The following is a 25,153-nucleotide window of genomic DNA, read 5'->3' as shown; positions in this document are numbered from 1 at the left end:
ATTTTTATGCCTTTATAACTTTCCTTACGAAATGCATATTTTGCGTTTGCTTACATATTCTGTATACAGAATTATTTCTCTCATATCTAGTAGTTTTTAACTCTTAGTAGCTGTAATTTCTAGTGAAAACCCTAGAAAGTAATTTTGAGCTGTTTTGTATCAGTATTTGTGATTAAAAAATTTTAAAATTTTGTAGAAAAATAGTTCTTCGAGGCCTGGCGCAGTGGCTTATGCCTGTAATCCCAGCACTTTCGGAGCCTGAGGTGGGCAGATCACCTGAGGTCAGGAGTTCAAGACCAGCCTGACCAACATGGAGAAACTCTGTCTCTACTAAAAATACAAAATTAGTCGGTTGTGGTGGTCCATCCCTGTAAACCCATCTACTCGGAAGGCTGAGGCAGGAGAATCGCTTGAACCCAGGAGGCAGAGGTTGCAGTGAGCCGAGATAGCGCCATTGCACTCCAGCCTGGGTAACAAGAGCAAAACTATCTCCAAAAAAAAAAAATCTTCGATTTGTTGTTTATTAATATATCTGTATTTAACTTTTCTATACCATATAAAAATACCCTATCAAGGTATATAACTCATGTATAATAATATTTCAGTATCTTAAGTTACAGATGATTCAGACATTGTTTGATTATATATAACTTAATGTAACATAACATGACTCTAAGATTTTAAATTACTGAAAAGAATTTTGACACGGGTAGCTTCACTCAGCCATTCTAGGTCCCAAGTGGCCACATGGCACCCAGGAGGTCTCTGCAGATCAGGGCCTGTCTGAGTCCATCAGGACAGAAGACAGAGCTGTGAAGACTTTACCTGGAGGACCCAATCCCTCCCAAAATAGCCAGGAAGCAAAACAGGAAAAGCAGAGGAAGAAGGGGCCATATTGGGCTTGATTCTGGCATGTGGCTGCCAATCTAGGCTCTAAGAACAAGTCTCCAGACCTCATTGTGGCCACCTGTCCAGACCCATGAATTCAGAGACTCTAAACCAAAGACATAAGCTCACAGTCAAATCAAGCAAGTATCAAATTATATTTAACTGATAATTTTGAAACCATTTCTATTTTGCCAACAATTTAAAAACTAGTTTCATTCACCAAATATCACATATACATAACACATACAGACATACAAACACACAGAAGCAGATCTTATGGCTCTCGTAAAGGATTTTCATTTGCTGGCTTTAAAATAGTTTTTATTTTCCTTGTATGATCTATCAGTCCTCCAATTACCAGTTTCATTGCCCTAAGGAATTGTTAACTAGGCAATAAATTTGCATTTCTATAGGTAAAACTCTTAGGTGGAACAAAAACAATTGCAATTCATAAGCACAGACCCAAGATTTTAGGCATAAATATTTTATCATTAAACCAAGGGGAGAAAACACATGCTCAAGTAAAAGTTCACTGAAGATGTGAAAAGCAGGAAAGCACCTTAAACAAAGGTATGATTTTTTTTTTTTTTTTTTTTTTTTGAGACCAAGTTTCACTCTTGTGGCCCAGGCTGGAGTGCAGTGGAGCCATCTTGGTTCACTGCAATCTCCGCCTCTCAGGTTCAAGCAATTCTCCTGCCTCAGCCTCCTGAGTAGCTGGGGTTACAGCCATGCGCCACCACGCCCAGCTAATTTTGTAGTTTTTAATAGAGATGGGATTTCTCCATTTCTTATGTAAATATAAAAGAATGTAAGAGTTTGTAATGTAAATAGGCAGACATCCTTAAAAATGGAGATTTTTGTTTATAAATTTATTTTACAAAAGAGTTTCAAGGCCGGGTGTGGTGGCTCATGCCTGTAATCCCAGCACTTTGGGAGGCAGAGGTGGGCGCCTCACCTGAGGCCAGGAGTTCAAGACCAGCCTGACCAACATGGCGAAACCCCATCTCTACCAAAAATACAAAAATTAGCCAGGCTAATTTTTTAACGGAGTCTGTGGTGGTACAGACTCCGTTATATTTATATTTAAATATATATATGAATATATATAAATATATATTAAATTATAGTTCACAATGCACAGAGAAACCTTTAGGCTGAACTTTATGTTAGGGAGGCAGCTTTAGGCTAAACTTGATTTGACACCACCCAGAGCCTCAGAATGTGACCTTATTTGGAAGCAAGGTCTTTGCAGATACAATTAGTTAAATTAAGATGAGGTTACACTAGATTAAGGTGGGTCCTAAATCCAATGGCTGGGGTCCTTATAAGAAGGACAGGTGAAGACACTGAGACTCAGAAGGAAACACACACGAAGGGGAAAAGACCGTGTAAAGATAAAGGCAGAAACTGGAGTGATATTGCTGCAAGTCAAGGGCTCCAAGAATTGCCTACAACCACTGGAAGCTAGGGAGAATCAAGGAAGGATTCTTCTTTCCTAGAGTTTTTGGAGGGAGCCTGCCTAGCTCTGCTAGCACCTTGATTTCAGACTTCTAGCCTCTAGAACTCTGAGAGAATGAACTGCTATTGTTTTAAGCCACCCAGTTGCTCATAATTTGTTAAGGAAGCCCCAGGAAACTAACACATCTAACAACACGATGCGAGGAACACTTGAATCCAGATGGAGCTCTTTAAGGTTGCATATCCCCACAGTTCATGAAGGGCTGAGAAAAACAAAATCACAAGAAGATCCTCAAGTTTCAACATCAAAGTCTACAATTCTCCCCTCTCTCCCTCGGTATGGACTTGAGTTGTGATTGCTGTTGTAAGCCACTACGTTCGGAGTAATTTGCTACACAGCAATAGAAAATGAATACAATTTCTAATGCAGCTAATTCATCTTACATTTTGAGTGTCCAGAGTGTCTTTCTGTTCCATCTTCTGAGGATGAACCGATTAAGAACTTGTCTTAAGGCCATGTGTTCACTTTGTTTTTCTTGATGGATTAGGGGTGAGAGGACAGATTTTATTCTGTAGGATGGGAAGACTGTCATGAACTACTTGGGTCAACCAGAGATTAAAGCTACAGGAAACAATTGTAGTATTCTTTCCCTTGGTTCTGTTGAGTCAGTAAAGTTGCTGCCCGTTTCCCCTCGGTCAGCTTGCCTGGCAGTGGTTACCCAGGCTGCTGTGGCTTCCAAACTTAGTCTAATCTGCCCACCCCACATCCTCAGGACAGACAGACGTCCAGTATTATAACTTTCTAATTCAAAGTCTCTATGAGGCTTCAAGCCTGTAAGTCTTCCTCACTGCTTTTTTTTTTCTAAACTCTGCGATGTCTATGGCTGAATTACCGACGACAGTTTTTTTTTGTTTGTTTGTTTGTTTGTTTTATAAAGTAACTTTGAAGCGTGGGTGGCTGACAACAACTGGCCTCTCTCCTCGTATCTGCCTGACAGAACTGATGTGACCAGATATCTGGTGCTGCTCCTCAGATCTGTCAAGTTCATCAGGCAAAAGAGAAACAGATGACGGAGTAACATGTGCTACATTAACCAAGGAGTCTTACTCAGTGCATGGCTGATATCTTGGAAGTAGCATGAAATATGAAGTCAGAAGTTTTGGGTTCATGTTTCTGCATTGATATTTAGTAATTTTGTGAGTAAAGTCACATGAACTGTGAACCTCAGTTTCTTCATCTGTGTAATGAGGACAGTATTAACATACTAAGCAGCCTATGTCCAGAAGGGTGTTTTATGTTTCAAATAAGAGAGCGTATATGTGAAAGGGCTTTGCAAACCATGAAATTACTATATGTTAACATAGTTGTTGCCCCCTGAGGTTATTTATGATTACTATTTCAATGAATGTATGCGAAGGGCATATTCTTAGAAAACAAGCTCATGTCTGCGTTGGCCCCATTATTGAGAATCACTGTGGAAGCAGAGAAGATGCTCCAATAGGGAGAATTTGATTCTGTGCATTTGAGGGGTTGCCATCCAATGTGGAGGTAGGTTATCCAAGACTTGGCTAAGGTTGTCTTGGGCGGGTGGCTCTGGTCCTGGTTGATTCAGCTTCTCATGGAGCCAACTGGGACCCTGCTCTAGCTGCTGTCAGCCTCACTGTTGGCCATGTTCAATACAATGGTCCTTATGGTGCTGACGGTGACAGCATCTGAAATCTTTCCAAATTTAGAACAATGGGAAAGTTGTCTTCTGTATTTCTCATAGGCTATTTTGATATCTTTTTTTTTTTTCTTTTTGTCCTTGTTTCTCCCCAGTATTACAAAGTATTATGTTCACTTGGTTGGGTACCAAATGGTCTTTCCCTTTGACTCGATTGCCTCATGTTTATGAAAAATAGCAAGTCAACCATGACAAATGACCAGCAGTAATCTTGCCTCCCAAGTACAGAGACTGTTTTCTTCCCCTGCTTTTGTTTGAAAAATTAGAAAGCTTTTTTTCCTTTGGGGAAACTAGTCTTGTTATTCAGAGATACATAGTATAGAGAAAAACTCTGGAGTCAGGAGACCTGGGTTCACATTCCAGGTTCAGCAAGTTACATAATCTCTTTGGAGGCCAGTGACTCTGGGGGTTGCTATGAGGATCACAGTGTAAAAGCACCTTGTGAGCAATAAAACAAATGTTCTTATGACTACATGTCTTTTCAGAGGACCCTGCAAATGCAGTAGTAGGCAGACATTTCAGAGATTCTGGTTCAGGATATTTTTTTTTTTTTTTTGAGATGGAGTCTCACTTTGTCACCCAGGTTGGAGTACAGTGTTGCAATCTCAGCTCACTGCAACCTCTGCCTCCCCAGGTTCAAGCGATTCTCCTGCCTCAGCCTCCTGAGTAGCTGGGATTACAGGTGCGTGTCACCACGCCCTGCTGATTTTTGTATTTTTAGTAGAGACAAGTTTCACCATATTGGCCAGTCTGGCTTCGAACTCCTGACCTCAGGTGATCCACCTGCCTCGGCCTTCCAAAGTGCTGGGATTACAGATGTGAGCCACTGTGCCTGGCCTGTTCAGGATATTTCTTAGAAATGATACATTGTAGCATAATGTGTGCTTGAGCTGAAACACCAGAGTCCTGAAGAACGTGTTACAGATCTATTTATTCACTTTAAAAATTTGCAACCCTACCTGCTCAGTGTCCACCAACAGTTACAGCTCCTTCTGGAAGCCTGTGCCCTGTAGCCTATGCCCTGAGCCTTTCTCCTGTTGCTCTACCCCAGGGGCCATGTCCTCTCTCTTATCCAGCTCCAGGCTGGCTGAACCTCACAAGGATCACACATGTTGACTTTCTCTTTCGCCTGCCAGTGTGGGCTGGAGGTGAGACTTGTGAATCTGCTTCAGGGCCAGATGTGGGGTCCCACCTAGCTGTGACTGAATTTCCTTGCATCTTCCAAGATGTTTTTCATCGTAAATGGTCAACAACAATCAACGTTATTCGCTTAATTTATGTGCAGTCAGCCTTCAGTTCTTCTCCTTTACTGAGGATCACAGAGCTGTAAATGAGAAGGCAACAGCACAAAAAGCAAATGTTATTCCTTTTATCTCTGGAGATGTCTGACAAGTAGTCTCTCACCTTTGTCTCCATATGCCTTGGAAACTATGTCATAATGTGTGCTGTGTCAAATAAGGCACTTGTCAAGCAGATTCTGTTTTACCTATAGGAACAGTGTTGCAAATGGGATGCCAAGGAAGTCAAGAACTAAGCATCCTGTAAATCATAGCTATGACCAAGCATGTATCATGAAATATAGAGAAAGCAGTGGAATTATGTGAAAGAACAAAGCTATCATTAGAGACTATTAGACCTGGAGAGCATGCAGAAGATCATCTAGTCTGAGTCCTGTGTTTTACAGATGAGAAAATGGGGGCCCTGAGGGTCAGCCACTTGTGCCAGGATGCACTGTTAGTTAATAGTAGAGCCGGGACCATAACCAAGGTCACTGACACTGGCCCAAAGCTCCGTTAACTCTACTGTACTTGGGGTCAGTGTCCTATGATCACTGATTGGGAATGAGACAGACCTAGGCTGGGATCCCAGCTCTGCCCTGTATTGTGTGACCTTGGGTAAGCTATTCCACTGCTCTGAGCCTCAATGTTTCTGTAAAGGGCTGAGTTGTGTCCCCTTCAATTTTACATGTTGAAGCCCTAACCCCAATACCTCAGAATGTGACTGCATTTGGAGATGGAGCCTTTAAAGAGGTGATTTTGTTAAAATGAGACTGTTAGTGGGCCCTCATCTAATCCGGCCAGTGTCTTTATAAGAAGAGGAAATTTGGACACAAGAAAAGACACCAGGTGTGGGTATGCACATTGAGGAAAAACCATGTAAAGACATGGTAGGAACGTGGCCATCCGCAAGCCAAGGAAAGAGGCTTCAGGAGAAAGCAGACCCGCTGACCCCTTGTTCTTGGATTTCTAGTCTCCAGAACTGTAAGGAAATAAATTTGTGTTGTTTAAGCCCTCCACTCTGTGGTACTTTGTTATGGCACCCTGAGCTGACCAATGCAGTCCCCATCTATACAGCTGAGATATGAATATTTAACTCTTGGGTGCTGTTGTCCAGATTAAATGAGATAATTAATCTAAAAAAAAAAACCTTAACCAATGGCCCAGATGCAGTAAATGCTCAGCAAGTGACAGTTATTATGGTTATGCAAAGGGCCAATAAAGTACACGTAAATCACTCCACTGTAACATAAATTTGACCTCACTACAATGAATTGGCCAGCAGTTCCAGACTAAGCCCCCAGTCTTCTCAGTTTGGTTTGCCTTCTGCTGATCTCTGAATGACTCTTGAAGGTAGACCTAGATTGTCTACCCATAGGTTTTTCAAAGACAGTCCAGAGAAACTGAGATCAGTCTCTTCATTTTATCTTGATAACTTTCCCAGCCATTGTTAGTCATATTGGAGTCTTTCCATTAAGCTGAGACATCTATTTAAGATTCAGATTGTTCTTTTAAAAATAGACATTGGAGAATGCAAATATTTAGAGGCCTCACTAAAGAGTTCAGATTTTTAAGGATTTTGAGTAGAGAGAGATCACTCTTGAATGCACTCTCTCTGTTCTCTTTTTAAACCACTAATAATTTCAAGACTGCTTTGCAAAGAGTAAACATCAAATGAGGAAATCTCCCAGGACCACCTGAGAGGGAAGTGCAGAAGGCAAGAGAAGGGGCTTGCCCCCAACACCTAGGTGGCAGCATACAAAATCTGGTGTGTCCCCACAGTGATTGCTGAAGCCACCTCCTTCCCCCATGCTCTCCTGCTGTATAGTGTTGGCAGTGGCCACCCCAGACTAAAGGCACCGACTGTGCAGGGACATGGGGCTGTGCTGAGGGAGTAGAGTGTGTAAGTCCAAGTGCTGAAATGCTGGAAGTTCCTGTGCAGGATTAGAAGGGGCAGCTGGCTCCCCGTTGGTTCTATTCTCTGGGTGTGCAGGCAGAATGCATGTTGATTTTCACCTAATTCCCAGACTGCGTAATTCGCACAAGGGCATCTGATGTGGGCTGAGATTTCTCCTCTGCACCACTTAGCTTTCTGCAAATCCTGCCTCTTTATCCTGGCCACTCCTCTCAGACAGGACAGTCAGAGAGTTTCTGTTTCGCTTCTAAAGAAACCAAGGCACTGGGACTTGACCTAGCAGGTACAGCTAAGCTGACCCTGAAGCCAAGAGTTCCTGTGCTCCCAAGGCAGTGTTTCATGGGCATTGTTCATAAATATCTTGTTAACCCCCAAATACAGGCTCAGAGAAAGTGATCTGGTCTTAGAAGAATGCAGGCCAGAGACCCTGCAAAAGGCAAAGCCATGACTGGGGTGTAAGTCATGCACAGGGGCAGCATCTGTCTGGGTGGAACATAGTTGTGGTCATGGCTACATTACTAACCTCTCGCTCAGCCATTTGTTGAAGCAGTCTTTCTTTGGGAAATGGGAGTTGGACCCTTCCCCTTTCCGAAATCCAAAATGCCATCAGTGATATCCTTCTCCATTCAGCCCATTCTGATGGCTTGTGGTGTCTTACAAGTTGCTGAAAGAATGTTGCCTGGAGGGAAGCTCTCTGAGTAAAAGACACGCTATGGGTTCAGTCTTCCAGTGTAGAGTCTCTACATAAAAGGGTGATTAAATATGAGGCAAAGCAATTCTAAAATGTTAGCCTGCATCAGTCATCTGGGGGGAATGATTAGAAATATGGAATCCGGGGTCCCATCCCTAGTCTTTCAGAGAGTTCCTGGAACAGGGTCCAGGGATCTGCATTTGCAACAATTGTCCCGGGTGACTCTGAAACAGGAGGTCATGGACACTGCTCTGTGAAATACTGCTCAAGACAATATAGAATATTCATGTTTCTTCTGATTCTGAACTTCAGTGCATCTGGGATCCTTGGTGCCTCAGGTGCCTTCCAGATCTTGGCTAATCTAGGAAGACTGAAACACTCTTGGCCCCACTGCAACCTCTTGATCCTCTGGTTTTCTGCCTATAAGATGAAACACCCCCATACTTTCAGTTTTAAGGGAAAATATACAGTATGATAATAGCGGTAATGTTGATTTTAAAAAGTGTGCTACCTTAAACTTAGATATAATTTAACAATAGCTTTCACTTTATCTTTTGATTTTCACAATCATCTCCATATAATTTCACAGTAAATCATTTCACTTACGAAGAAACTGAGGCACAGAGATATGTTCTGGAGCCAACAGTAACAACATTATCCCATTGACTGCATAGCTGAACTTAAGTTTGGGGTCCTGGTCTTTAACCTGGCCATTGGAGAAGGGTGCTTGAAGGCCTCACCAAGGAGTTTGGTTGTGGTCTTTAGTTATGACGGGTCTCTTGAACTTGGTCCTGACATTTTCCTGTTTTTGCAGCACTAGAACCGGGACTGGAACACCATCCAATCACCAGGTTGGCAGTCTTCCTAGCAGACTGTCCTGCCTTTCTGTATAAAATCCATAGAGTACCATGTGGCTGCTGGTGCTGATTAGTGGATAGGGGTTGTACTATTACCTTAATCCAGAGATTTACCAAAAAGACATTAAAATGACCAAGAAAAACTTTTAAGACTTTTATGTGACCAGAGTCTCCTTCCTGAAACTGGACCAGCTATAGCTGAATAGTCTGCCTTCATTCTCTTAATGAGGGTACCTTATGTGTGGCATAGATTATGTTAGGAGTCAGGAGACCTGAGTTCTGGTCCAGGCTCGGCCAATAATTTGCTGTGAGCTTGTGAGATTGTACTAATCTCTTGGAGTCTCAGTTTCCTCATTTATAACATGAAGAATCTTACTCTGCACTTTCTAGGTCTAGTATCCTTCAATCTGACTCCTACCAAGCCACTGGGAATGCTAGGGATATTTGAATGAATGCCTTCTCTAGGATCCATTCATCTGGGGATGAGACAGTTCCAGGGGCACAGAAACTAGAGGCCTCATTTTTGTAAAAAAAATCTTGGGAGTGGGTTATGTTTATTTGCTACCCACTTGGCATATATGGATGCTCACTGCCTCCACCATTCATTTTGCTTTCAGCTTTTGTTTTGCTACCTGAAGGAAGCCCAGAACCTCTTGCAGTCACAGCAAGGCATGGCAAGGAAAAAGCTAATATGGTGACACTGCTTTCATGCCTGGAAGTGAATAAGAAAGGGTGGGCATGTCTAGCTACAAGCAGTCTTGGGGTTCCCATATGGCCTGTTGATGATCTCATGACCAGGCATAGGAATGTTGCTAAGGACTGATGAATTATAGAGAGCCTGGGCCTTAGCAGGCACCTACTCTGCTTCAAACTCTAAGTATATTGGAAGTACATTTACTAGAATCTGGATTTAGAGTAAGTCAAGGACAGATATTATATTTTAATGATATCTTCAGAGCCTCAGGAGTAGGCATTCAATCAATACCTACTGAATAAATGAACATGCCTGCAGAATGGATCATAAAACTAGAGAGAAACAAATTATCCCCAAAGCTGTTCTGAAGACTAGACCATGGAATGCCAGGACCAAGGATGTGGGTCTTATTTCGATTTTTCTGTTCTACTTTATCTTGTTTTGGTGCCAGCTTTCTTCATTACAGGCTACAAGGAGCTCTGAAGACAAAGGGTGGCTGAGGACCATTTCTCTGGTTTAAATAATATATTTTAATGTATATAATTATATATTAATTTTATTTATATAATATATAAATTAATTTTACAGAATGTATAATTTTAATATATAATATATAACAATTTTCTATTATGTTAAAAAACACATAACATAAAATTTGCCATCTTAATATTTTAAAGCATATACAGTTTGGCAGTAGTAGATATACCTCTCATATTATTGTGAAATAAAGGCCATATATATATATTTTTTGAGATAGCATTTTGCTCTTATTGCCCAGGCTGGAGTGCAATGGCATGATCTCGGCTCACTGCAACCTCTGCCTCCTGGGTTAAGCAATTCTCCTGCCTCAGACTTCCATGTAGCTGGGATTACAGGCATGCGCCATCACGCCTGGCTAATTTTGTATTTTTCGCACAGATGGGGTTTCTCAATGTTGGTCAGGCTGGTCTCGAACTCCCAACCTCAGGTGATCCACCTGCCTCAGCCTCCCAAAGTGCTGGGATTACAGGCGTGAGCCACTGTGCTCAGCCAAGGGCCATATCTTTTTAAGAGCTACTCCTGAGACCTAAAAAACACACAGATTTTTCAGAAGTAAAATGTTATAGGAGATCTTGCCTACAGATACGCTTTCTAAAGTTTAAATTCTATTTTCTAAAAAATTATTAAGAATTAGAGCTATGTTTTTATAATTTTTAAAAAACCCTTCAGTAGTTTGAGTTGAAAAGAAAGAGTTAATATGGTGGCCATGACCATTACAGATGCCTTTGCTACATCTTATGATGTGGGACTTTCTCCTATGATACAAAATCTGTAGATATTACATTTTTATTTATTTCCCCTTTGGTTAAGTGAGCATGTTCCAAGTCAAATAAAGCTGGGTTGCAGTGCCACATACCACCATTAGGTGCCACTGTTTGACAGGATAGTAAAGAGACTGAAAGTAACTGAATAAAACTTTTCTTCCTCTCTTCTTTCTCTTTTTGTGCCTACTGGGTGCCAAGCTCTATGCCAGGCCCTGCAGATACAGCAATAAACAAGACAGGCCTCTGAGTGAGGTAGACAAGTCATTACAATAGGAGGGGTATGTTTAAAAGAACAGTATATCCATGATGCTGTGGGAACACTTGTTTAGAGTCTACTGTAGCAAATCAGGTGAAACATGAGGGAGTTGAACCATGGCAGGAGCTATGAGGGTGGAAAGAAATTTGGGCTTTTGGGGCGGTGACTCACGCCTGTAATCCCAGCACTTTGGGAGGCTGAGGCGGGTGGATCACGAGGTCAGGAGATCGAGACCATCCTGGCTAACACAGTGAAACCCCGTCTCCACGAAAAATGTGAAAAATTAGGTGGGCGTGGTGGCATGTGCCTATAGTCCCACTTACTTGGGAGGCTGAGGCAGGAGAATGGTTTGAACCTGAGAGGTGGAGGTTGCAGTGAGCCAAGATCATACCAGTGCACTTCAGCCTGGGTGACAGAGCAAGACTCCATCTCAAAAAAAAAAGAAAAGAAATTTGGGCTGTTGGAACACCTTGATGGGTTTATATTTTTGTGGTGGCCATGGATGCAGATGGCCCTGAACCCCTTGATCACTGATCTTGCACTATTCACCAGTTTGTAACATGGCCATGGGCAAACCTTTGGTTCATATGGCATTTTTTTTAATGTGCATTATTTGCCAAATGACATACAGATTTTTAACTTCTCATGAAAAATCAGAAGGTCTAGCAGCAATTGATTAAAACCAAATCATAGCTGCCCTCTTAGTAGACCACTAATTCTTCAGCCAGCTTGTATCTTTCACCTTGGTTCTTGTCTGGTCCCTTTGAGCAGGGCCAATATTTAGTGGGTGTGTACTGGGGTGAATTATGTCTGTTCTGATTGGTGACTAGTTTCCCTGAGCTCCCTTAGTGTCTCCTATGCTCCAGGCCATTCCCCAATAGCATCTCCCCGATGCACTTCTTTACAATCTGTCTATAAAAAGGTTTCATTTGGCACTGCAGGGCCTCTGGCTCCCTGCTCTAGTGCTAGGTCCAACATCCATTTTCTGATTAGACCTTGTCCTGGGCCAAAGGGATTGTTCAATATTTTGAAATCATCACCACCTTTAGGGGATGAAGTCTGCGTGTGACCTCTGGACTGGATGATTCCTGCCTTCAGGAGAAGGAAAATACAGGATAGACCCCAAGGCAGGGGATGTGTTCACTCACAGATGGTTTTGGGGTTGGGGTTTTTGTTTTGTTTTGTTTTTACAAACTTTTAATTATAAAAGCTGTTTTATTTTCAGAAATGTTTACATTTCCCTAGCATGCTGCTGAATGCATCAATGTGGAGAGGATTATGTAAATTTTTACAACCTAAGGGAGACAGGATATTAGTTTTTTATTTTTTGCAGCTCCAACACATTAAAATAATGGGATTTCTTTTTTTGTCTATGGAATGCCATTCCAGAGACATATTTAAGTTCTTTGTGGTCAGCCTCAGGTAGCAGGACAGCTAAAATGGATAATAGTAATAATTAATAGTTATAATAAAATATATTTGTACTTTTGGAAACCAGCCTGTTTGTGATTCCTTCACGAACAGCTTATCTATGTGAGACCTGAAGGCCAACCTTAGAGGAACCCATTGTTTCTCCTCCAAGAACTCGTTCTGTGTCTAGAGAAACACTTGTTGGGTTTTAATTAGAAACCAGTGGGGCTGTGGGCTGGCTGGCTGGCTGCACCATACGCTGTGAACCGGGAGGGCTGAGTGGAGGCCAGGGAGTCTGAGAATATCTTTAGGGTGAGATATTTGATTACACAAGGGAGAGGAGATGATTGCCAGTCCTCCCATCTGGAGAAAAGTTTCTGGGTGGCAGGAGCTAAGGATAGGGTGAAAGAAAGTGACCCAGTGAGGAGAGTGGGGTGAGGCAAGGAGAGGAGCTGGGCGGGTGTGTGTCAGCTCCAGGAGGCTGGCCCTGCCTCTGCCCTGTGTCCATCTGACACAGAACGGAATATGACCCAGTGCTTGCGGGGCTCAGTCAGAGCTCTTTCCACTGCTCTGCAGCTCACTCTCCTCATGCTTATCTGGACAAACCCACTTCTGGCCACACTGGCTGGAGCATTAACCTATGGGTCTTCCTCAGATGATGGAGTTGAGGGAAAGGCAGGCTTTTCTTCTGAAGTCAAGGTAGGAACTCCCTCTGTCTTTTCCTTCACAGCTGGAATTTTCTGCTTGTACAGCTCTTAATACCTCAACTCCTAACCAGGGCTTACAGGCCTCTCTCTCCCACTGAAATGTGAACCCTGCAATGGGAATGACCACACCCTCCATTTTTTTGTAGAGCATCCAGTGTAGTGTCTGAAAGATTCTCCCCGGGGCCTGAAAGCTTAAGGGAATGAATAACTTCTCCCTCCTCAGGCCCAGTCCCAAGGCACAAGGCCACTTGTGCCAGCAGCATGTGTCAGCAAGATAGCAGAAGCAGGAAGAGAGCTGGCCGGAAGACGCATACCCACTGAAGATCAAGAGGGAGGCCGTCCGGGTACCGAATAGCAGTTACATCAGACTGAGACACTTCCTGTTTACAGGAGACTATAAAGCCCCTGCCCCGTCCTCATTTGGTGCTGACGCCATTTTAGGCCTCAGCCTGCCTGCACCCAGGAGCTCAACCCAGTCTGTTGCTCCGCACTGCCTCATGTTGTTTGTTGGCACCATCTCAGGGTTTGAACCGACACAAGAGCCTTGCAGTGTCTGGCACAAATAAATGTAGCAAAACCCAGGAGAGGTCTGAAATTGCTGTAAGCCAAAAATAAGATTCTAAGTCCCCCTCCTGGCCAAGGGGATTCCAAAGAAAGCTGAAAAAACCAGTTCAGAGTGTAGCAGGACAAGCTGCAGACAGAACCCCTCAGACGCCGAGTTAAAGAAGGAAGGGCTTTATTCGGCTGGGAGCTTCGGTAAGACTCACATCTCCAACAACCAAGCTCCCTGAGTGAGCAATTCCTGTCCCTTTTAAGGGTTTACAACTCTAAGGGAGTCCACATGAGAGGGTCATGACAGATTGAGCAAGCAGAGGGTACACTACTGGGGGCTGCATGCACCGGTAATCAGAATGGAACAGAACAGGCCAGGAATTTTCACAGTGCTTTTCCATGCAATGTCTGGAATCTATAGATAACATAACTGGTTAGGTCAGGAGTCGATCTTCAACCAGGCCCAGGGTGCGGCACTGGGCTGTCTGCCTATGGATTTCATTTCTGCCTTTTAGTTTTTACTTCTTTCTTCAAAGGCAGAAATTGGGCATAAGACAATATGAGGGGTGGTCTCCTCCCTTATTCCCCCACTTTGAGAATCTCACTCAATAGTGGGAGTTCTCACTTTCGTTCTCACTACCCATGTCTTCTTGGAAGACAGATCGATAGTGATTCATATAGTACACTTGTGCTAAAGCATTTTGGTGAACTAAGGTAGCTATGAAGCTTTTTATCGTTTGAGGAAGTACAGGTAGCAAACAAGGGAGCAGTAAGCAAGTTCCTATTACTATTATAACTCCTATTATAAGAGTTTTAAATCCTCCTAGTGCTGGGAACCATTTTCTAAACATGGCCCTAGGGTCAAATCCATGCTACCCTTGCACATTTGGCACATGACAAATTCATGTGCCAGTTTTGTCATATTTCTAACTATATCTTCAACTACTTGCCCTTGATCATCTATGTGTAGACAACAATTAGTAAGGTTAAATTTTCTACAGACCCTTCAGCTGCTAGCAAGTAGTCGAGAGCCAATCTATTTTGATAGATAGTATTTCTCATCTGAGTTTCTTGCCAGGCCAGAATAGTCAAGGCTCTGCCGGTTTTGTTAGTGATGATTTCTAAGACAGCTTGTAACCATATGATTCGGTTAAGCATGTAAATGGGGGTCTCGTATCCCCACAAGCCATCTTGTGCCCAAGTACCAGGCCTATAATATTGTATGATTCTCTCAGGGGGCCATTCATCATCTTTCCAATTTCCTATAGCTATGCTTCTATTTTCATGGGAAGCATAGACAGGGAAGCCCAGGAGTCCACCTGTCTTTATGGGCAGTAGGAAGAAAGATGGTTTAATGGTGTCAATAACACAACTGTCTGCCCACAGGTCGGGTAATTTGGCATAAGATCTCACCCACATATCCAGTATAATCCAGTGGGGGCTGTCCAGTCCCAGTGGGACTCCAGGTGGGTCCACACAGTTTGCAACTTTGGGAATTTACTAAATGGATTTTTCTTAATATGGTTTGAACTCCACTAGGTGGCTGTTTTTGTGGTACTACTATACAGTTTTTGCTCAAGGCAGCTGAGTCTTCCCACAGGAAGGGTGAAGTCCTTCCCCACTCTTGCTATACAGTATTGTCTAATGATTGAGGCTTTTAGAACCTTGAAGTTATCAGGATGATTCTTTTGAGTCGAGAATTTATCAGGAACTGGGTCTGTAGGTACTAATTCTCGGGCTTCCCATGGCCATTGATCTCCCATTACAGTTCCTCCCCAAACATAATATGAAGTGACACTGAGAGACTGGGCTATGTGCTCGACTAATTGCAAAAACAAATTTCTTGTTTTTCCTGGAATTTCTGGTACTGGCACATTCAGTTCATCATAGAAGGTTTGAAATACTGACTCAGGAGAGTGTTTATAAACTCCTTCTCAAACCACGATATTTACTTAAGGATCCAGTCCAGCCCTATAAATTCCTAGGGTTACAAGCTCCCCTTTTTTTCCAGCAAGGATCCAGGGGGTTGGTTATTACTAGTTCTAAAGGGTTACACTGACCACTGGTACAGGAAGGGCCACTTTTCCCTTTCTGAAGGTGGACAGGATCCTTTTCATTTTTTATCCAAGTAGCCTAAATGACACAAGACCAGGATCCACATTCGTTTCCGCACAGTCCTAATTCATGACAAATGTACTTGTTTTCTGCCGTATAAGCCTCTTTCCTAACTAAGAGAACCACATCCTATTCCTAACTTATTACTATTAATGACAGCACAGGCAGCAAACTTCAAGGTGACTTGTTTGGGCACCCCTTTTTCTTTCATTTTGGCTAACACTTTACTCGTATCATTTATGAGCCCCCACCAGTCCTCAGTCCTTAATCTTATTTCAAAAACTGTGATCATGGGAGGCTCAGATGGGTCATAATACACATCAGGTTGGTCATTTCCTGGGCTACACACCTTGTATAGAATAGCATTATACAACCAAGTTCTTTTTAGAGTCCTGGTACACTTATAATAACCATAAAATAATAGGACTGTAGCAACTTTTTGTCCTACCTCAGTGCCTTGATGTATACACTGGTAACAGCCCTCAGTCTGAGGAAGGTCAGTTAAAGTCCTTACCGTACAAGTCCAAATTTTAAGGAAAATGAGTCCCGCAATGAGTTTTCTCATGCTTCGGCCATGCATGGACCAATCAGCTTCCGGGTGTGACTGGAGCAGGGCTTGTTGTCTTTTTCAGAGTCACTTTGCAGGGGTTGGTGAAGCTACTCCCGTCCACATACCACTCACAGCCTACTGATGTTTAAGGATGGTCTCAGAGGTTGGGCCAGCTAGAATAAATTGAGTCCAATATCTCTACACAGTTATGTTCAACTGGGCTCTCTGATACCGGGAGCAAGGTAGTGGGGTTTAGGATGTTGCAAACGTCAATGGTTATGTGGGGATTTTCACATAGCAAGCTTTGGTGCTTGGTTAATCTAGCATTTGTTAGCCAATGATGTCGTTTGGTATTCATCAAAGTTACCACGGCATGGGGGGCCTTTATATTCAGGTTTTGCCCAAGGATTAGTTTATCTGCTTCTTGCGCTAACAGGGCTTTGCTGCCAGGACCCTTAGACATGGGGGCCAACCTTTGGAAACCCTGTCCAGTTGTTTTGAGAGATAGGCCACTGGCCTTGGCCAGGGCCTCACAGTCTGGGTTAAAACTCCAATTGCCATTTTTTTTCTTTCTGACACATAGAGTGTAAAGGGTTTTGTCAGGTCAGGTAGCCCCAGGGCTGGGGCTGACATGAGTTTTTCTTTCAACTGATGAAAAGCTCATTGCTGTCGGTTGTAATAGATGTAGTTTATTCAATTTACATTTGTATTAACTGTCACCCACCAAAATATTGACTCAAATCCTGCAGCTATTTGATTTCAAGCTTTAAATTGATCTGGTATTCCCTGTGGGACTTCAATTGCGTCTAAATGGACGTGAGAGTCAAAAGACCCAGAAGGGGCATCTCTCGCTTTATGATGTCTTTAGTTTTCCTCCCTCTGGTTGATGAAATGCCAGGGTGAAAGGGATAGCCAATTGGACTAAAGTACAAATGCCACTCCAGTTATTTGGCAGAGTGCCCAGTAAAGGTCCACCACAATGCCACCACACATCCGCTCGGGGATGAACATGGGCTAACTGATTAATAAGCTCTTGAAAATTCTTAAGCTCACTGCATCCCTTCAGGTCTCCAAGGAACGCTGTTTCCTCCCTGTCGTGAGAGACACGACGTGAACTTAGTGTTGGGGGGATGGAAGCTGGATGGCCCTCAGGGGCTGACCAGCAGGGTGCCAGACTTTGGGATATAGCAGAGAGAGCTTGGCAGGACTTATTACTCCAGGCTGTAGTATCCTGGAAAAGAGCTACCATGCAGCCCAGGCCTGGTCAACTGGGGGACCACTTTAGTGGAAAGGGGACAATCTGGGCCTCTGGCCTGCCATGTGCACAAGCATACCAATTACTTTTGTTTAACGTTTGGATGGAATATTTGATACACTCCAATGGATGGAATATTTGATCCATTGGAATGGATCTTGGTATCCCATCTTAATTGCCAAAGTTTGTTTTAAGTCTTTAACTTCTATGATCCTCTAGTAAAATGAATGTATGATTTTAGGAAATTACAAAAAACGGTTGGGGCAGTTCATCCTTGCTCTTTAGTGGTCCACAGAACGTTGGACCAACTACGACATAAAAACTCTACATTGAGGGGCAAGACTCCTGGTTGGCACTGGAGTCTTTATCAAAATCTCCCTGCATTAAATGGCCCTAATTTACTAATGCCCAGTATGAGGAGAGTCAGGAGGGACAGAGATACTTTTCTGAAGTTGAGATCTGTCTTTGACTTGGCATGTCCTCACAGGGTATAACAAGGCAAGCATTAAATGCTATAGTTTGAGGCAAAATTGACTTGGTTATGTTAATAACCAGATGGTCAGCAATAGAGTGAGGAAAGAAGGAAGAGTAATAGAATAGAGGAAATAGTTAAATTTTTCTTAGCTTTAGTTTGGTAGGGTTTTCCCGTGGGACTGTGGCCCACAACTCTGGAGAGGGTGGCGCTTTGACTTGGGTGTGATGGGTCCATCCTTTTTCTGCTGTATGAACAGCAGTCTCTTGGGGTAGCAGCACAAGGCAGGGTCCTTCCTAGGCTGGCTCGAGTTTTTCTTCTTTCCACCCTTTGGTAAGAAGGTGATCTTCAGGCTGGTGCTGGTTTACTGGAAATTCTAGGGGTGGAACCTGTGCTAAAAGACTTTTAGTTCTGAGGGAAAGTAAAGTGGAAGATAAACCAAGTATATAATTTCTAAGAAATTGAATTTTTGTTTTAAATGTGGGAACATCAACAGCAGACTTTATAGTCTTTGGTGCCTTCTTACTGAGAAATTTCCTTTAGCACCTTTTTTTATTAGTTTTTAGATCAAAGAAAGCCAAATGCCATTTTGTATTTAATAATGCTTCTTGTATGATTTTTTATACCAGATAAGCTAAATTTCACCTTTATATTAGTGTATTATTCATGTTAAACTTAATTTTAATAAAACTTTGTAGACATATTTATCCAATTTTTAATGTCAGACCATAAGGTAAGATTTTTATAGACTCTTTTTAACCTTTTATAATTTTTGTTAAAGAGTAGGTTAGTGCTTTAAGAAAAACCTGTTGTGTTTTTACTTTAATGTCCAGTTCACAGAAAAACTGGATGATACCCCTTTAACTTTAGCTAATATGTTTACACACAGAATTTTATTTACAATTAATGTTTTAAAGCTTGCTTAAACCTTCAACAATATATATATATTTTTAACCTTTATAAAAGTAGGTAAAAATTTACATTCTTATGTCTCCTTAAAGTCCTTTTACCAAAGGTATATTTTACTTTCCTTATACACCTTGCACATAAACTTTTTTTTTTTTTTTAATAGTTTTACATTCCGGAGGCCTAGTTACTTTTAAATTATACAATATTTCTTGCATAAATTCTTTTTTTTTAACTTTTTTTTTTCTCTTTCATGACTTTTGCAGACAATTCTTCAACCTGCCTCAACTTTTGGAGTTATTACAAATGTTTATTTCTTTAAACAACCAGTTAATTTATTTCAGGATGAGAATTTACCATATAACATTCTTTTAACATAAATTCTGTCTCCCCTCCCCCCCACCCTTTTTTTCCGATGATAACCATTCTTTTCCAAAGCAAAATTCTTTTATGTCTGTGGACTAGACTGTCTAAGGCCACAAGATTAGAAGTTACAATAATACATGTTACACTGTTAACTTTTAGCAAACTTTACTTTTGTTGAAAACCTTGTAAGTTTGGGATTTCAATTATCCTTTGCTATTAATAAGACCTTGTTTAGTTCAAATTGACTTAGAATTTGGTATAGATGGCTTTTTTTTTTTCCTTCAATTACCTAGAAGGAACCATAGATCTTCCTGTCCTGAGGGGAGTTCCTCCTAGGTCTGGTTGGACCTTTGTATGGTAATTAAGATTTAAATTCCCTGTTAGAAAACCTGCTGGATTAAGGGAATTTTCAGTGGTTAATGTTAAATCATCCTTTTTTTTTTTTTTTTTTTAAGGATACTTTTGAACTGGTGAGGTGTGCTCACAATGAGGTTTCCTCTAAAAGTTATTTTTTTTACTTTCTTCTGTTAGTAAAGCAGTTGCCACTACAGATTGAATGCATCTGGGCCATCTGTGGGTTACCGGGTTAAGGATTTTTGATAGGAAGGTCTCAGTGCTTTTGGGATATGCCCTTATTTACGCTGACAACAAAGTGGTATTAAAGTGTTATATGGTTATGGAAAATACCTTTAATTATCAATTATAGGTTTTAAATTTACAATGGCTTTTAAAGAAATAGGGTACACTTTTTTTTCTTAACTACTTGTATATCTCTTTCTCTCTTTGTTTTTCTCTTTTTCTCTTTGACTTTCCTTTTGCTTCTGTCTCTTTCTCTCTCTCTGCCTCTCTCTCTCTCTCTCCTTGACTCCCTCTTTGCCTCTCTGTCTCTTTCACTCTCTCTGCCTCTGTCTTTCTCTCTCTCTCCTTGACTCCCTCTTTGTCTCTCTGTCTCTTCCTCTGTATCTTTTCCTCTCTCTCTTTGCCTCTTTTTCTGTCTGTCTCTTTCCTCTCTCTCTCTCTGCTGGTCTTTCCTTACCTCTGCCAGCCACTTATGCTGTTCTCTCAACCGCTGTGGGAGGTGTCTAAAACCAGCTGTAACCAAGTGTCTATTTACGGGAACTGGTCTGGGTGCCCTGGCTTACAGGTTACCTTGTGCTATACCTTTGAAACAAGGGACCTGTCCAGGTTTCCTTCTGATGTCCAACCTACCTCTAATGCTGACCAGTCTATTTCACACGAAGTTCTAAGTTTTCCTGGTGTCATAGTAATACCGTAATCTCCCCTAAATCCTTTCTTGAAAATTTTCAATAGTTCCTAGTGGGGTAGTCTTACTTTGTGCCTGGCTTCTTCGAGACAATTGCCCCAGTGAAACACTTCACCAAAGCAGCTCGTGGCAGACTCCCATGGAGGATCAACGCAGTGGCTGAACACTGGGAAGGAACTGACACTTGGAGTCCAGACATCTGAAACTTGGTAAGACTAATCTTTGGAACTTGCCCACTCCATTTGAGTGGATGTGTGGCCTGATCACCCACAGTGTGCCTGTACTGGCACTTTGGTTTTTGTTTTTGACTTGACTTGGATTGCTTGATACTTTGGTTTTGGTTTTGACCTGGCTTGGATTTCTGGATACTCTGATTTTGGTTTTGATTTTGGTTTGATGTAAACTGTAAAAGTGTGTGTGTGCCCTTTTTACCCATTCTTTGTTTTGTGGTGTGTGTGTGGTGTGAGTGTGGTGTTTTGTCTCAAAGAAGCATGGGTCAAGCATAAAGTAAGCCTACCCCACTAGGAACTATTGAAAATAGTAATCAGAATGGAACAGAACAGGACAGGGATTTTCACAGTGTTTTTCCATACAGTGCCTGGAATCTATAGATAACATAACTGATTAGTTCAGGGGTCAATCTTTAACCAGGCACCTGGTGCTGAGCTGTCTGCCTGTGGATTTCATTTCTGCCTTTTAGTTTTCACTTCCTTCTTTGCAGGCAGAAATTGGGCATAAGACAATATGAGGGGTGGTCTCCTCCCTTGAGGTCATAACAGGAAAGGAGTGGTCAGACATGCCTCTTTATACCCTCTCCCTTAAGGAGTTCAGGCACAACTGACCAACACTGACACTAAAACAGGGATCTCAAGATGGACAAGACAGTCTTTGTAGCAATAAGATATCAAATTCCATCCTGACTCTCTGACTCTAGTATAATATCACATGACAGATAAAGAAGGAAATAAAAATATTTTACCCCAAAATATGTTTCTTGGCCATATTTTGAAATGTCCCTGCAATTTTGTGGGGGAAAGCTGTTGTGGGAAAAATTTGCATCTGTAAAGAATCTCTGTTAACATAACTAGGTCTTTACTTTTCCAGGCCCTTTGAATCCAGAAAAGATTAACTGAGAATCTAGCACCTTGTAAAGGTCTAAGTAGGAAACATTTGCCATCTATATTCTCCAAGGGTGACCACCCAGGAGACTTCATCTGCATAATAAGAGCCTTAGTTTGCACAACCCCTTATCTTAACCCAGACACTCCTTTCTATTGATTCCAGGTCTTTAGATAATAACTCTTTCAACCAATTGCAAATCAGACAACTCTAAGCGTCCTCTTCCAGTTGTCCTGCTTTTCCTTACCAAACCAATGTATACCTCATGTGTATTGATTGATGTCTTCTATCTTCCTAAAACCCATAAAACCAAGCTATAGCCCAACCAGCTTGGGCACATATTCTCAGGATCTCCTGGGGCTATGCCATGAGCCATTGTTCACTCATATTTGGCTCAGAATAAACCTTTTAAAATATTTTACAGAGTTTGACATTTTTTCATCAATACAGCCTTGGCATGATCGCTGGCATTTTCCACAATGACACCGCTTTCAAGGACCCAGAGTATAGCAAGATCTTGAAGTACTTGGGGAATCATGAACAAAAAATGAGTCATACAGGGAGAGCAGAGTGAAGCAAGTACAACTAGTAAAATTTCAGTCATTGAATTGTTTAAGAGCTTTGGAAATTGGCTGTTGCTTTATGTTAAATGATAGTTCAAATGTACGTGTGACCCTCAAATGTGTCTCAGCCATTCTGAATAAATCAGAATATACTATTTATAACATCTTATATTCATTTTAATTCCAGCTTGAAGTTTTCACAAATGCCATTGCATTGGCCATGCATTGAGATCTCACCATGAGCCAAACTGCATGTGAGAACCGTCTTGAGACACTGTAGTGACCACCAGAGCAACCCTGTAAGGCAGGCTGTCCTCATCGTGCAGATGAGGAACGTGAGGCTCAGACTGGCTGTCAGGCAGCATGGAGCTGTGGAAGAACCTGGCCCAGAGCTTGGGGAGACTTAGTTTCCAAACTTTGACTCTTATAATGATGGGACTTTGGGGAAATTACTCAACTAAAGTCATTGGAACCAGAATATTTGGAAAGAAATCTGTGTTCATCTTGGCAAATCATGCTCTCTTAGTGCAGTCAGAGGAGCACTGGTTCATGAATGTCTTGTTTCCTATCAAATATGCACATATTTATGTGAACTTTGTGACCTTCTTGTTCCCTTTCTTCAGGACATGGGGAGAGAAAGTGCTAAAGCATACTTTTAATTGTGCTGGTTCTGGAGTTTGGAAGAGCCTGTCCAAAGAACAAGCTGGACATGAATAACGTATGACTTGTTCGGCCAAAAGCCCCACCACAAAAACCTCATGGAGCTTGCTACACATTATTTTCCAAATATCAACTCCGATTAAAAGGACTGTCTGGCCCACTGACAATTATTCATTGGCTTCTGTACAGTGTATTATTGTATGGCGCCTCCTCGGAACTGTAATTAGGTGATTGTGTAAGGAGTCCACAGTGCACGTTTGAATAGTGACTCTGTTTGGATCATGATGTCACTCACTCTGGTCCCCTCTCATCATATGGCTGTGGATGTGGAGTGGTTGAATTCAATACATGTGAAATCAGACCTTCATTGAGTTTTCCTTTTTTTTTTTTTTTTTTTTTTTGAGATGGAGTCTTGCTCTGTCACCCAGGGTAGAGTGCAGTGGTGCGATCTCGGCTCACTGCAAGCTCTGCCTCCCAGGTTCATGCCATTCTCCTGCCTCAGCCTCCCCAGCAGCTAGGACTACAGGCGCACGCTGTCATGCCCAGCTAATTTTTTTGTATTTTTAATAGAGAGGGGTTTCACTGTGTTAGTCAGGATGGTCTCGATCTGCTGACCTCGTGATCCACCTGCCTCGGCCTCCCAAAGTGCTGGGATTACAGGCATGGGCCACCATGTGTGGCCCTTCATTGAGTTTTCTGTGAAGTAATGATAGCACTTAAGATGAATCACTTAGGACATACCTGAAGTAATTATGGCCTAAGTGTTAGGAGTTCTGGGAATCCCTCTTTTTAGCTGTTCAACCTGGACAAGTCACTCAGCCTTTCAGAGATGTTGTTCATCTGGAAATTGGGGTTCATGGCACCAGCAACCCCGGTTGGTTATAATATATGATATGTGAATTACCTCTCTCTTCTTCTGCTCCACACCCAATCAATGCCACAGTTGTGATGTATAAAGTGTGAATTACCTCCTTCTTCTTCCCCTCCACACCCAATCAATGCCGTGGTTATGATGTATAATGTGTGAATTACCTCCTTCTTCTTCCCCACTCCACCCAATCAGTGCCGCATCCCTAGCATGCCCCATCTTAAGCATCTCTCAACTCTCCCCACTTTTCTTTGTCTGCATGGCCACTTCTCTGTTCCCAGCCTTAGACAGGGCTCACTGCACCCGCTCCTGCAGCCTCTAACAGACTGGCCGCTTCCATGATGGTCTTTCTAGGCGATCACATGGGACACGTTCTCTAACTTAGACCCCTCCAGTGGCATCTCTGGAAGTTTGCAGCTGCACTGCTACCTGATGCTGTGCTCTTATGAGTCAAATTCCTTATCTTGACCTGTATGCCCCTGTATGATTTGTCCCCATTTATATGTAGAACCTCATGTCATGCTACTATTCCCCTCACTACCAGTGTTCCAGGCAAAGCAGCTTATTTTTAGCAACTGACATACGTAAAAAAACTCTCCTTTTAAAAGACTTTTGCACTGGATGTTCCTTCCACCTAGAACTTTCTTCATCCTCTCCTCGGCCCCCTTGCATGCCCTGCAAATCTAGATCAACCTTCGAGAACAAGCTTGAAGTGTCCTTTCCTTGGGAAGTTCCCATAAGGACCATCCCTCTGCCATTGTATAAACTCCCAGTAAACAGTCTTACTCCTTCATAGAACATATCACAACTCCAGTGAAATAATTACCTTGGTAAAGATTTCTTTAAAATCTGTCTCCTCCTCTGAACTATTTCTTGAATCTGGTCTTATTCCCAACACACCATGTGGCTTTGTCAATACACATTGTAGAAGGAATAAAGTTATCAATCCTCTGTTAACTTAATTCTGTCGTTTTTTGCATTTGAACGTCCTTGAGGGACACCTTTGCTCTTTGATCTTCAGCTTCCTCTTGGTCGAGAAGAGCCATGGCTCTGTGTGAGGGAGTTCCATCCCTGGGCTTTCTTAGCCACGAAGGCCTGGCTGGAAAGCACAGTAGGAGTCAGGAAGGGTCGTTGATCTACTGAATGGCAGAGCTGGAAAGAAGCATAGGAGTCCACGAGCCCTGTGGCCACATTTTACAGATGGGGAAGCTGGGGCCAAGAGAAATCAAACATTATGTCAAAAAGCAGAGGTAAGAAATAACTTCAATGAATAAAATATTAT

At 42.2% G+C, this 25,153-nt stretch overlaps 1 long non-coding RNA gene across 1 annotated transcript; it reads left to right on the top strand.

The window, feature by feature from the left end:
• On the top strand, positions 1–24,833 carry LOC140711526 (uncharacterized). Its single transcript, XR_012092788.1, has 2 exons — positions 1–13,173; positions 20,709–24,833. It is a non-coding gene; the product is annotated as an uncharacterized lncRNA (long non-coding RNA).
• Positions 24,834–25,153: the final 320 nt, after the last annotated feature.

The sequence above is a fragment of the Chlorocebus sabaeus genome, chromosome 4, assembly GCF_047675955.1.
Source record: "Chlorocebus sabaeus isolate Y175 chromosome 4, mChlSab1.0.hap1, whole genome shotgun sequence".
NCBI classification, from domain to species: Eukaryota; Metazoa; Chordata; class Mammalia; order Primates; family Cercopithecidae; genus Chlorocebus; species Chlorocebus sabaeus.
The sequence above is the reverse complement of the archived record's forward strand: the minus strand, read 5'-3'. Positions and strand labels throughout refer to the sequence as shown.